Here is a 12,859-nt window from a genome sequence, read left to right on the forward strand (position 1 = left end):
TAATCTCTGAACCCTCTACAGAGGTTATGGCCACTTGCCCATAGCAGCTGCAGAGTAGAACAGTACAACGGTCATCAGATCTCCAGCCAGCAAATGGCAGATAAGAGTACAAGAAGTTGGTGAGTCCAGCTCATAACAGGCAGGCGGAGAAGAGGCGCAGGAAAGAACACATTCTGTAATATAAACTGATTAATGAAGTTGTGCTACAGAACTCTCTGGCCTAGGGCAGCTCCTTACAGCTCAACAGGGCAGCACAGCAGCTCTGCTTCAAGTTCCACTTGGCCTCCCTCATCTCCACCCAGCCACCAATCCCTTTCAGCTGCTTTGGTCACCTCACCCTCCATTCCAGCTAACCGCATTTAGGTTCCATCTACCCCATGAAATTAGGTTGACTTGGTTACGGTGGATTTTGTAGCACCCGACTTTGTAAAATCAAGGTGAAACGTCCACACTGGCACATGAGGTCGAGGCAGCGCGTCTCCAGGAGGGTGAGCAGTTTTGACTTTGTCAGCAATGCACTGGGGGTACCAAGCCCACAGTTCCTGCTGCCCCGTTGCCTCGTGGGTTGAGCTCACAGTGTCTGATGGGACAAAACTGCCACAGGTGGTTCTGGGTGTGGGTCAGCAGCCACCCATTGCACACTTCTCTCCTCCCTCACCCTTTGGAAAGCAATGGCACCAAGTGGTTTCGCACCCTTTTTTCACATCCATGCAGATGCCATTGCCAGGCGAGCATGGAACACGGCCAGCTTCAAACTGCTGTGGCAAGTATTATGAGCACCTCACACACATGCAGAGTGTGAGTAGCCACCGGAGCGAGGAAGACGCTGAGGCGGACACAAACGTACACAAAACAGGAAAGCCAGAGAGGAGGAACAGAGAAGGAGGGGATGCACTCAATACTTTGCACAAGGAGGGGAGCTGGTTCTGGTGCCATGGAACAAGTTCAGACTGGTGGGACTACATTGTTCTGCAGGTATGGGATGATCAGCAGTGGTACAAAACTTCCACGTGCGTAAGGCCACTTTCAGGGAACTTTATGAATTGCTTTCCCCCCGCCCTGAAGCGCAGCAATGCCAAAATGAGACTTGCTCTGGTAGTTCAGAAGCAAGTGGCAATAGCTCTGTGGAAACTTACTCTGCCGGACAGCTACTGGTCAGTGGGCAATTAATTTAGAATGGGCAAATCTACAGTTGGCACTGCCAAGGCAATCAATACCCTTCTGCTATGGAAGACAGTGACTCTGGCAAATGTTCAGGACAGGTGGATGGTTTTGCTGCGATGGCGTTCCCTAACTGCGGCAAAGCAATAGCTGGAATGTACATCCCTATCTTGGCATCAGACCACGTTGCCACCGAGTACCTAAACCACAAGGGGTACTTCTCCATGGTGTTGCAGGCATTGGTGGATCACAAGGGTCATTTCGCTGACATCAACATGGGATGGTTGGAAAAGGCTCATGATGAGTACATCTTTAGGTACTCTAGTCTGTTCAGAAAACTGCAGAATGGAACTTTTTTCCCAGACCAGATCATCAAGTCCAGTCCCCTGTCCTCTCAGCAGCACCAAGCAACATCCCTGACAGACTTTTTTAAAATCTATTTGCCCCAGAACCCCAAATGGCCTCCTCAAGGACCAGAAACTGGAAACCCAGGCTGCCAAGACCCCACTTATAAATGCTCGTTCAAGTCTCAGAGTTAACGAAAAAAAGTCAATTTGCTGAAAGAGGGATTTCCTTGTATAAGTCCTGAGGCTATGGAAGTATACTGTGCTAAACATATACGTGGGGCCCATTAAAGATCCCACAGTTATTCCCTGGTCTCCTGACCCTAAGAGATGTTCCTCCTGGTGTGCTGCTCCCAGAATGCACACATCTGGCAGGAGAGTCTCTGTTCCTTGTAGAGGTTAAAACTCCCAGCTCCAGCATTCTCTTATCTGGCAAGATCCGTGGTCTGTCAGGGAGGAGGAGGGGCCAGTCAGACCAGCAGCAGGAGCCCAGGGCAGGGCTGCCACAGCTGGTCTGGCAACAAATGGGGGCTGGCAGCAGCCAGGGAGCCACAGTGAGAGCCCCTCGCCCCAGGAGCAGTGGCCAGGGCTGAGAAGCTGGCAGCCGGAGCTGGGGAGCAGAAGCTCACAGCTGGGGAAGGGCGGCTGGGGCCAGCAGCTGGGGAGTGTGCGGTGGGGAGGGGAGGGAACCATGGGCAACAGCAGGAAGGGGAGCCCAGGAGCAGGGGCTGGAGGCCACAATTGACTTCCCCTGGTCCGGCAAAGATCCCTGATCCTGGGCCTCTCAGGTCCCCAGGGTGCCGGACCAGGGAGGTGGAACCTGTAGTCACAGCCGAGGCTATAGCTGCTACAAGGTGAAGTCCCTAGAAGGTGGCGAGTACAACACCAGGGCAGGGCAGGCAGCCCATCTGAGGACAGTGTATGTGCACATAACAACCTACAGCATTAAGAGTTAGGGCTGCAAGCTAGGTCCCAGGGTCCGAGCAGTGACACCGGTGAACCCACTTCAGAGACATGCCTAGCCCTGCCGCACTGCCACAGGACACGGGGCAGAGCAGGCACCTTCCCACAGTCCCAGAGCTGTCCAACCCTGCCACAAGGACCTTGCGGGCTCCCTTCATGAACTCTCAGCCGGGTGCCCTCCACCCCCACCTCCCTGTGGTATTTGCTATGTTTTTGCACTTGGAAAATGTGGTCACCCTACAGAGGTGGGAGATGCAGCTGCAGGGGAGGAGGGCAGGAGAATCAAAGCTCTACTATGGCACACGAGGCCAGTGGAAAGACACAAACGGGAGCATGGCCTCCCCCTTTGCTCCAGAGCTCAAACTACCCATGACCCAGATGGGGTAAAGCCAAATCTCCTGCCTATGATGTCAGGCGCTGCAATTAGCAAAGGGGCGGAGCCCAATCTGTTCTCCAGAGAGAAAGATCAAAGGGAGCCAACCCAATAAACATTTGCACTGGCAACACCAAACCACAGGGTGTCACCCTCCCTCTGCCAGGCCCTTGGATAGGAAGCCCAGAAGGGGGTGCCCTGCAGGGAGGCTGGCTGACTGCTAAGTGGCTTGGGGAGTTAATGGAGCTATAGGCAGAAAGGCAAGTGTCTGTGGAAAGCAAGGGCGGGTGCAATAGCTTTAGATCCTCTTTGAAGGGAGGAACTGGGGTTGCTCCAGAAAGCTGGGGCTGGGAAGTGCAAGCCAGTACTATGCAACTGTCTGCTCGGACCTCTCACTCCTGACCCGCAAGGCTCGCTGTTATTGCAGCGGGGGCTCTACATGTGCACACTCGCCTGTCCTCAACCAGCAGCCCCTGCTACCTCTAGGCCCTTCCAGAGAACTGCGTGGCAACTTGTGATGTGCACCAGGGGAGCTCTAGGCTGAGACCCATCCAGTTCCTTGCACCGCTGGCATAAGCCAGAATTGGGGCTCGAGTCCTTTGAGGCGATAAGTCAGCGCTTCCACCCCGACACCCATCTTCCCAGGCCCTCTCTCGGCTGGCCCTTGAGCAGTGATCCTAGATAACGAGGGGCTTCTTGACGCTCTTCTGTCCATCACAGAGGCACAGCTTTGGCCTCCTCATTGCTAACTCGCAGATATTTGTACAGTTCGAGGCTTTACTTATTCAACTCCCACATTCCTGACCATTCCCAAGGCTCATTCCTGTGTCCGGAGCCAATTTATCCGCCCCCCAGGCCATCCCACAGAGACCAATACCAGCCAAGGACAGAGACAAAATCGCATTCAGCGCAGACAAACAACATGAGACAAAACAAAGGCCTGGCCCCCCAGTGCAGCAGGAGCTGTGCCTCAGCGCCCAAGAATCTAGCCCCAAATTCCCCACATGAGGAGAATTTATGCTCAGCCCCTGGGAATCTAACCCCAGTCTCTGGCCAAGTCAGATGTAAGCCACAGCCCCTGGGAAACTAAGCCCAGCTTCCCTGCCCTGGTAGGATCTTTGCTCCGCTCTGGGCAGTCTAACTCCAGACACCCAAGGCGCTCAGCTGCATGGCCTTACAACTCAAAGCCCAGACCCAGCAGTGCAGGATGGCAGCCCTGCCCCAGGGCCTCAAACCCCAGCGTGTCTCTCTAGCCATAGACAGAAATACAGACTGACCAAGAGCTGGGAGAGCTCCACCTTCTCCCTGGGCTTCCTCCCTTCTTGGGGGTCCGTTAGTCACACAACCAGGAAGACGCCCCCCAACCGCATTCAGAGCGAAACAAGACCCTGTATTCTGTGAGCCTGGCCTCCTGGGGGGAGGGCTGGTGGCTGCCTGACCCCAGTCTCTGCATTTCCCAGGGCCACTTCAGAGGGAAATTAAGACCCTTATTCTGAACACAGAGCGTGTCTCAGTGTAAAAAGACCTCTGTGGGACGGATGTAGGGATCGAGGAGGTCGCCCCAGCCCCTCCCAGCCCCTCTCTACCATCTGCACGATGGAGGGGAGAAAGGAGCCCTACACCAGTGTATGTGGGGGTGGCTGTCCCCACTTTGAAGGGCGCACACCCCACACCTCACACCGGCACTTGGCAGGGAGCGCAGGGTATGAAAGGGCGAGGGCTCCTCCGCAACGCCAGGGCTGGAGTTGACTCTGAAGAGCCTCATTTGCTGGCAGGCTTATTTTTAAAAGCGCTGTGGCGTTCCCTCCCCAAACCGAAGGCATTCACACCAGTGCCAGGCCTGGCAGCCGCCGAGAAGGGTGTGTTCAGCAGGGCCGGGAGAGCCGCAGAGGGTACCCACAGGGAGGGGCTCAGTTCCTCATCCTGCCAGGCTGCATTGTCCTTGCTGAGACCCAAACTTTTAACCCTTCGCTCACCGGGCCGGGTGGCTGGCACAGCGCTCAGGGCTGGGGCAGGAAGCTGGGTCTCCTGCAGTGCAGCGCGGGGTGCTGTGTCTGAAAGCACTGGCCCCCCACAGCCTCTCCCATGCCACTAGAGAGTCAAACTACTCTGCCCTCCCCACGTCCCCGAACTCCAGCACAGTCCAGCCCAGGGGAGCAAGGCACAAGGCTGTGCATGGAATCTGGGTCTCCCATGGGTGAGTTAAACCCCCCCCGACTCCAGGTCCAGGACCCCCAGGCGTCCCAGGACCCCAGAGCAGGAATGCAAAGTACTAACCCTGAGCGGGAAGGAGGAAGCCCAGCCCAGCCCAGCATGCTGCAGTAACTTCAGCTCGGTAGTCAGGGCTCAGCTGAGCCCCCGGGTCCCTGGGACCAGTGTGCCACTCCAGGGGTACCAACCCCCTCTCACAGTACTCTGTGCCACCCCCAGGATGCTGACCGGCTGTGGTGCTCCCCCACCGCCCCCCGCCCGCCTGTGGGGCATAGGAAGCAAGCAAGTGGGTCCCCCAAGCCTGTCACATTCCTCCCTGCACCCCTTCCCGCTCCCCCCGCACCAGGAACGCAGCAGCAAGCTGCATGCGGGAAGCTGGAATCGGCAGACCTTGGATATGTCCATTCCCAGCTAAGTAAACAAGAGGTGCCCTGGCAGGCATTCTGCCCTGCCCGTCAGAGACCTCCTGGGCCTGTGGAGAGGCCTTTTCCCCCCAGCCCCCGCTGCACAAAGTCTACAAGCCTCCACCCCACCTCTTGGCCTCCCCCACCCCTACCCCGCACTCTTTTAACCCTACCAGGTCAGGCCCTGAAGGGACCTGCTGAGGACATGTGCTCGGCACCCCCAGGATGGCTGGGGAGCCACCTAGGCAATTCCAGCTATGGCCTTTGGGATCTAACCAGGCACAGATCTGTTCGGGGGAGCCCGGCGAGGCCCAGAAGGAAATGCCGAGTGGGATTCTGGGACAGCCTCTGCTACAAGCTGGGCTTTGGGCACACATGGGGAGAGCAGTCCTGGGGACTGGGCGTTAGAAGAAGCTATATTGCCCTCCCAGGTTGGGACTTAGGGCACAGAGAGCGAGGTCTCCAGGAATCAGTGGGGTTGTATCATGGGGGTGCCTCCACCAGTCTCCAGAGCCGGGGTGCTATGTCTCCCTAGCGCCAGCAGGGGGCAGTCCCACCAGGCTGGGTGGGCAGGAGAAGAATGGGTGCTTGGCTGTGGCTCCAGGCCGCGCCGCTATAGATGCTTACGGGGAAGGGAGTCGTCAGCTCCGAGGCTGAGGAGGCCGGGGAGGGCTCCTTAGCTGCCCTAGGGTTGCACGGTCCAGGGCCAAGGCTCTGTCTTCCCCTTACAACCCCATGGGGCCCATTCCCATAGGAGAACTCCTCCCTCGCCCACCCCGCCGCACTCCCCACCTTCGGCGGGGCAGGGAAGGGGCGCCGTGCACCCAGGTGCCACTTCAGGCACTTTCACTGGCCCTGCATCTGGTCGGAGCTGCCGGGGCCTGCACAGCGGGAGCCCTCCCCGAACGCCGGCTGGCCGGGTGGCAGGGGCCGGTGCAGAGTTGCACAAGCCCCCGCTCCCGCCTCCAGCAGCTGTTCGCTCATCCGCCTTCTCCCCGCTGCAGCCCGCGTCCGTGTCAAAGGCTGTGCCCGCCTGCTGGCCGCCTGCCCGCGTCCCTATCACGGCTCCGCAGGCACCGACTGCAGGAGAATGAGCCATTGTTCCCCAGCCTCATGGCCTCTTCCTGTCCTCGTAGGCCTGAGACGCAAACAAAGGCAGAGCCAGATAGTTTGGGGAGGAGACCGGGCCTGCTCCCCTCCTCCAGACCCTGCAGCATCCCCACAGGCAGGCAGACGCCACCTCGGGGGTGGGCGAGGAGACCCTTATTTTTAGCTGGCTCCCTCCCTTTCCCAGGCCAAAAATACCCAAGCAGGAAGGACAGGCAGAGCAGGCAGAAGAAAAAAGCTGTTGAGCCCCTCCGTAGCTGCCTGCCTTCCAGCCTACGTCCCTCTACCTCTATCCCATGGCCTTACCTACAGGCGCCTGCTCCAGCCCCAGCCTTCCCTTCTGGCCCTCTCCCCATAGCCCGACTGCCTTTCACTGTCTCTCCCCTCCAGTCTTCCAGTGCGGTCTCCCCCTTCCCCACTTCCTCCCTGCTCCCCGGCAGGCTCCCTCCTCCATGTCCCCTTCTCCCCATTCTCATCCACCCCCCAATCTCCCCCTCCACGCCCCCCTCCCTCCCTCATTCACCTCCTTCTCCCTTACCCTTGCCATCTCCCCCTGCCCACCCCCTAATGTCCTCCCAGCCCCTTCCTCCCGCCCACACAGGCAGACTTTGAACTCCTGCAGATCTGCAAACCCTGAACTCCCCGCCTCATCTGCTGCTCAGGGAACACATTCAGGATCAGCGCAAGGGACCCAGAAGTGGCTCCTCCCCCGACCCCGTGCTCTGTTGCTGCACAGGCTCCTGCAGGAAAGAAAGCTGATATCTGAGACCCCCTCTAGCCCCCCAAGGGCCTGTGAACAGGAACTGGAGAATTAAGGGGGATTTGCGGGGAGGGGAGCTGGTGTCAGAAGAAGTAAAACAAAAAGTCCCTTCCTGGCGCCTGGAATTTCAGAGCAGTTTCCGGGCCCCTGGCAGCTGTTCCTCATCTCCATTTACTGTCCCTATACCGCAGCCCCGCCAGCCCCTGGGCTGAACCCCAGCATCCCCTCCGGAGAGGGCAAGCGGAGAGTGGTCCCGCCCAGGCCTTTGCATCGGTCCTCCCCTCAGCACACCATTTCCTCCAGCCCTCTGGGCCCACTCTGCCCTTGCCGCCCACGTGCCAGCCCTGGAGCAGGCACACCAGCAGGGCAGCGCATTCCCCTCGGCCACGCAGCCGCAGCAGGCGGGAAGCAAGGACGGGTGGGAGAGGGAGATACAGTGCTATAAAGGTGGGGGAGGGGCAGCGAAAAAGGGAGCCTGGAAACTCAGCCGGCTCCTGGCAGAGAGCAGTGCCCAAGGCTCTCAGCTTCCCTCTCCACTCCCAGGGGGATGCGCCTCCTCCCCCACAAACCCCCTGGCCACAAGAGGAAGGAGGCCAAAACGCCAGTCACTGGGAAAAGGAAGATGCGGGAAGGAAGCCTTGGAGATTCTAGTGCCTGCTATTCAGTGGGCTGTGATCCAGAAGCCGGAAAGTGGGGGTGCTTGCAGGGACCCCCATGTGCCCTCTGCAGGAGGAGGCCAGATGAGATTTGTGTTCCCCGTTTGCCACAGGTACCCCCGTTTGTCTGTCCCTCCCCCACAATGCCCAGCAGACCAGGGTATACCTTTCACCTCCCTGCCTCAACTGGAGGGGTAAAGTCAGAAGTCACCTTCCCCCCTCCCAAAAAAGCCCCATCACGCAAAAAAGAGAAGGGGCAGGTGGCCAGTGCTCGGGGCTAAGGAGATGGGCTGGGGGGAGGAGGAAGCTGGTAAACCCTAGGCAGGGAGTGGGAAGGAAGGCGGGGGCCGTCTCCGCCCAGATGCCTGCAGTTATTCCCAGACCGAGTGGTATGCGACCTCACAGCCGCTGCGAGGAGAATGGAAACATCTGGATGTCGCCCGCAAACGAGCGGCGCTCCCAGTTAATGAGGAAACATGAGCCAAGGAGCCTGGGCAGCAACAGGATATGTGCTTCTCGTGTGCTCAGCCAGACGCCCGCCCCAGCCCCCGCCAACTTCCCTCCCAAAGAACTGTTCAGGGACCCAGCGCTCAGAGATCCCGCTCTGCCTGGGTGTGGATAGAGCCCTGGCATGGCCTGTCTTCAGAGCAGCCAACAAGAGCGGCACGCCCAAAGGCAGGGCGGGAGATCCCCTCCAGGCCTCGCCAGACAGACAGCGCTATCCAAACACCCACTGTCACCTACAGGTGAGCTCCTGGCACTCACCCATCAACCCCCTTGGCTTGCAGACTTGGGTCAGGGAAGGGCCACTGGCCAGCTGTGAAGGAAGGAAAGGAGGCCAGGTGGCAAGAGAAGGGACAGCCCAGAGAGGCCAAAGGCCACTTATGAGTGAATTTTGCACTACCTTTGGAGAGTTCCTTACGGCATCCAGGAGCCCGAAGCGCTTGGCTGGCTGCACTGCGGATGGAGAGCAAGTGGCTTTGCAGCCATTGAAAGACAATCACCCTTAAGCAGGATTTCCAGCACCCAGCAGTTCTCTGTGACCAGAAAGAGACAAAAAACTGGAATCTCCTTCTTGGTCAAACCCAGCACCCTGGTCTCCTTCAAAGCCCACCTTGGGAAAAAAATCTCCATCAAACCCTAGGCGTGTGGATACGGCGGACAAGAGGCGAGAGAGGAGACCTAGGGGAATGAAACCCTCAGAGCCAGACAGGGGGATGCAGCAACTTGGCGAGACGTGCTGTGAGTCCCACTGCGCCGACTTTTCATTGCAACCCCACCCCTCACCTCTGCATTCGTCTGTACAGTCCTTGGGGCAGGGACTGCAGCTCCTTGTTTTCTCCATGCTTTTGATGCTACAGAAAGCAAAGCTAACAATGATATCGCTGTTTGAAACTGCAGGGCCACTTGAAGTTTACAATGAGAAACAGGAGAAATGAAGATTAACTATTATTTTTTACAAGTGGCTTTTTTTGCGCCAGTACTTGCCAGTACTGAGTACCGGTACCTCAGCAGCCCCAGCCACGGGATTGGCTGCCGGAGAGGTGATAACTGGCTGAGTACCAGCTCCTCCTCTTTTACGAAAAAGGCACTGGTTTTTATTATTGTATGTTTTACAGTAGCGCCTGGAACTGTCAGCTGCGATCAAGCCTCCAAGATGCCAGGTGCTGCTCATCCTTATAGTGGGAGATCATCCCCGCCCCAAAGAGCTTACAGTCTGAATAGGCAACACAGAGAAAGGTCAGAGGAATGGAAGGGTTGTGTCACCATTTTCCAGATGGCTAGAGATGGAGAGGGGGAGCTATCGCGGAGCGTCAGGGGTCACCAGGCCCAGCACCGCACCCGCAGTCAGACGTGACTCTCGTTCGGCGGGGAGAACAGCACGTTTATTAGCACTACCCAAACACCCGCAGTCACCCACAGGTGGGCTCCTGGCACACACCCATCATCCCCCTTGGCTTGCAGACATGGGTCAGTGAAAGGCCACTGGCCAGATGTGGGGGAAGGAAAGGAGGCCAGGTGGAGAGAGAAGGGGCAGCCCAGAGAGGGACAGGGACACAGTGCAGAACAGATGTGTCAGCACAGAAACAGGAGCAGTCAGTACAATCCATCTTGGGGAGAGGGGGCCCAGAGGGGGTCCCGGAGCCAGGGCCCTGGCCCTCCTTCCTCCCTCCCCAGCCAGACAAGATTGCCCCACTCATCAGCTCAGTTCCAGTTCAAACCAGCCAGCCCCCTCCTCCCTCCTCTGGCCTGTTTCTTGGGGAAGAAAGGTGTCACCTGGCTGCCTAGGTTACAAAGAGTGTGGAGGGCCCAGCCTACGTGTGAGAAGTCACCACACCCAAACACCCCTCACCACTATGCACTGATGCTGTGCCGAGGGAAACTGAGGCACCCCCTTGGGCTCCTGCAGCACAGTAGGAAACACATGCAACCCAACCAGGGGAATAAAAGCCTCCCATGCCCCACTTTGTCACAGGAGTGTATTACCCTCTTTGGAATGGGGCCTCCAGGGCTAACACCTCTATGTACCTGCCAGGGGTCAACTATCCTGGCTCCGTTTTAAGGCATTTTCACCAGCACAGCCCTGCTTCCATTGGGCAGGGCCTGGGTTCTGATTCAGAGTGACCCCACTGAATGGCCAGTGCCTCTACTTGCAGCCACCTTCGTGTTCCTAGCCCAAGTGCACCCCAATTTAGACTGGGATCTGAGAATCGCAGCTGCAGGTGGTTTGGCTGCAAAACCACCGGCTGGATTTCCCCCTACTTTCCTGGAAACATAGTGGACCCTGCTCTGAGTGCAGTGGGGGGAGGGATGGAGAGCAGGAGAGAGGAGTCTCTGCAACTCTTCCCTGTGAAGAGTTGCCCCCACCCCCATCTGGGAGCGATTTGTTCTGCATTCCCAAGCAGGAGTGATTGCCGCTCATCTGGAATCAGCGCTCCCCAGCACAGCCAGCCCTGGGGAGAGTGCCCCCACTCCCATCAGGCCACAGCTAACTTGGCTGAGTGGCACCAGCCTGAGAGAGATACAGACTGAAGGGGATGGACCATGACAGAGAATAGGATCCCAGTTCTCTTGGGATGAATTGGATCGTACGGAAGGGCCTCTCCTGTTCCTCTCCCCACTTCAGCAGGCTCCCACCAGTGGGGAAGCTCCTCTGCTGGAGAGAAAGGGTCATTCACACTTCACCTCTTACCTCCTAAATCATAGGGCTGGCAGGCTGGCTAACCCTGTAAGAAGTACTGCAGGAATGAAGGCTTTGCATGTTAATAATACATTGCCCAGATTAATCTGATCCCTCCTCTCACCCTCATCAGGCAGAAAAAAATATTATCCTTGTTTTACAGATGGGAAGACTGACTCTGATTTACCCAGGTCTGTGGTAAAGCCAGGACTGGAACCTAACTCTCCACACTGTCTTTTAGCCCCAGTCTATCCTCCCCGACCAACCCAGGTCTCACTGCCCCATGAGAGTACTTGCATACAGTGACATGTGGTAGGACTGTCCACCCCATCCCTGGCCCAGATATTTACGTGCGGCCACGAAGAGCCTATCTAAACCTCAGCAGAAACCAGCCATAGCAGTGGAGCTTCCCAGAATCCTTTCAAATTGGAGCTGCCGCTTGGAAAAATTCAGAGCAGCTGAAGAGGCACTGGGAGACATCTGCAGACTCAGGAAGGCAACCCAGCTGCTTATTTCCCCAAGCAATACTAGCTGCTCCTGGATTGGAGCTAGTCAAGCGGGAAGGAGAACTAAAGAGCAGAAGCCAGGGAAGGGGTGGAGAAGTAGTAGTAGAAGAGATTCTGGAAAGTGTAAAGGAGACACAGCAGCTAGAAGAGGGTAGAGCTTTAAACCGACCAGATACTTTCTAGACAGATGGAGTCTCCCCAGCAGAGACCAGGGACAGCGCCCTGGCATCATTCCAGCAGCACCTAAGGGGCCAAGCTTCAGCTTCCTCCCTTGGCTTACAGTTGTGTATCAATTTTTCACACCCAGCCTATTTGGTGCCAGAAAGCCCCATCTCCCCTCCTCTACCTCCAGGCCTCATGTTGGGGCACCCGGGGGACCTTCCATACTCAGCCACGACATCTCATCCCACGCCTGCATTGTACCTCCCATCAACCAGGCACTCTGCTCCACCTCTCCCAGGAGACACCCCTCATGCAATGCTCCCTCCCGCAGGATTTTCCACCACACTCCTCTAACGGGACACACCCCTGGAGGTACCACGGAGATGATCCATATCAGTGCAGAAGCCCTATGCAGTATCCCCAGCAACGCCCTCCATCCCCAGGGCCACCAGTGATAACCCTGGTCTTGAACTGAGGCCTAGGGCAGCCCACACAGCTGTTACATCCTGGCCTCGTCGCAAGGTCTGTTGAAAGCCGGTGAACTGAGAAACTAGGAGGACTATAGCCTGGCCAAGGAACCACCCACAGGAGCCCTGATTGGAGGCTAACCCGGCTCTATCAATCGGGCCAGCCACACTCTTTAAGCCAGAAGGAGCACAGGAAGTTTGTCTGAGCAATCAGGTGATTTTCCGTTGTGGCTGCGTTGGACCCTGTTTGTGGCAGCCCCCAGCCGTCTTCCAGATTCCTGCATGACTCCCGCCTCACCTTTGCCACTGCTGCTGCTCTGGGCTGGATCATTCTCTCCCCTCCCATTCCTGCCCCTCTGCCTTGCCATCCAGCCAGTCCTCGTTCTGACCCAGACTCTGGCTGGGCCCTTAGCTCTGCTACATGGCCATTAGTTGTAGAGTTGACCCTTAGCTTTGTTCCGCAACCTGGACTCCTGCTCTGAATACTAGGCCAGACTGCCTACAGCCTGCTGGGTAACACCTCCTTCCTGATCCTGCCCCCTGGTGCCTGTGAGCCCTTCCAGC

This window comes from Carettochelys insculpta, chromosome 1, assembly GCF_033958435.1.
Source record: "Carettochelys insculpta isolate YL-2023 chromosome 1, ASM3395843v1, whole genome shotgun sequence".
Taxonomy (NCBI): domain Eukaryota; kingdom Metazoa; phylum Chordata; order Testudines; family Carettochelyidae; genus Carettochelys; species Carettochelys insculpta.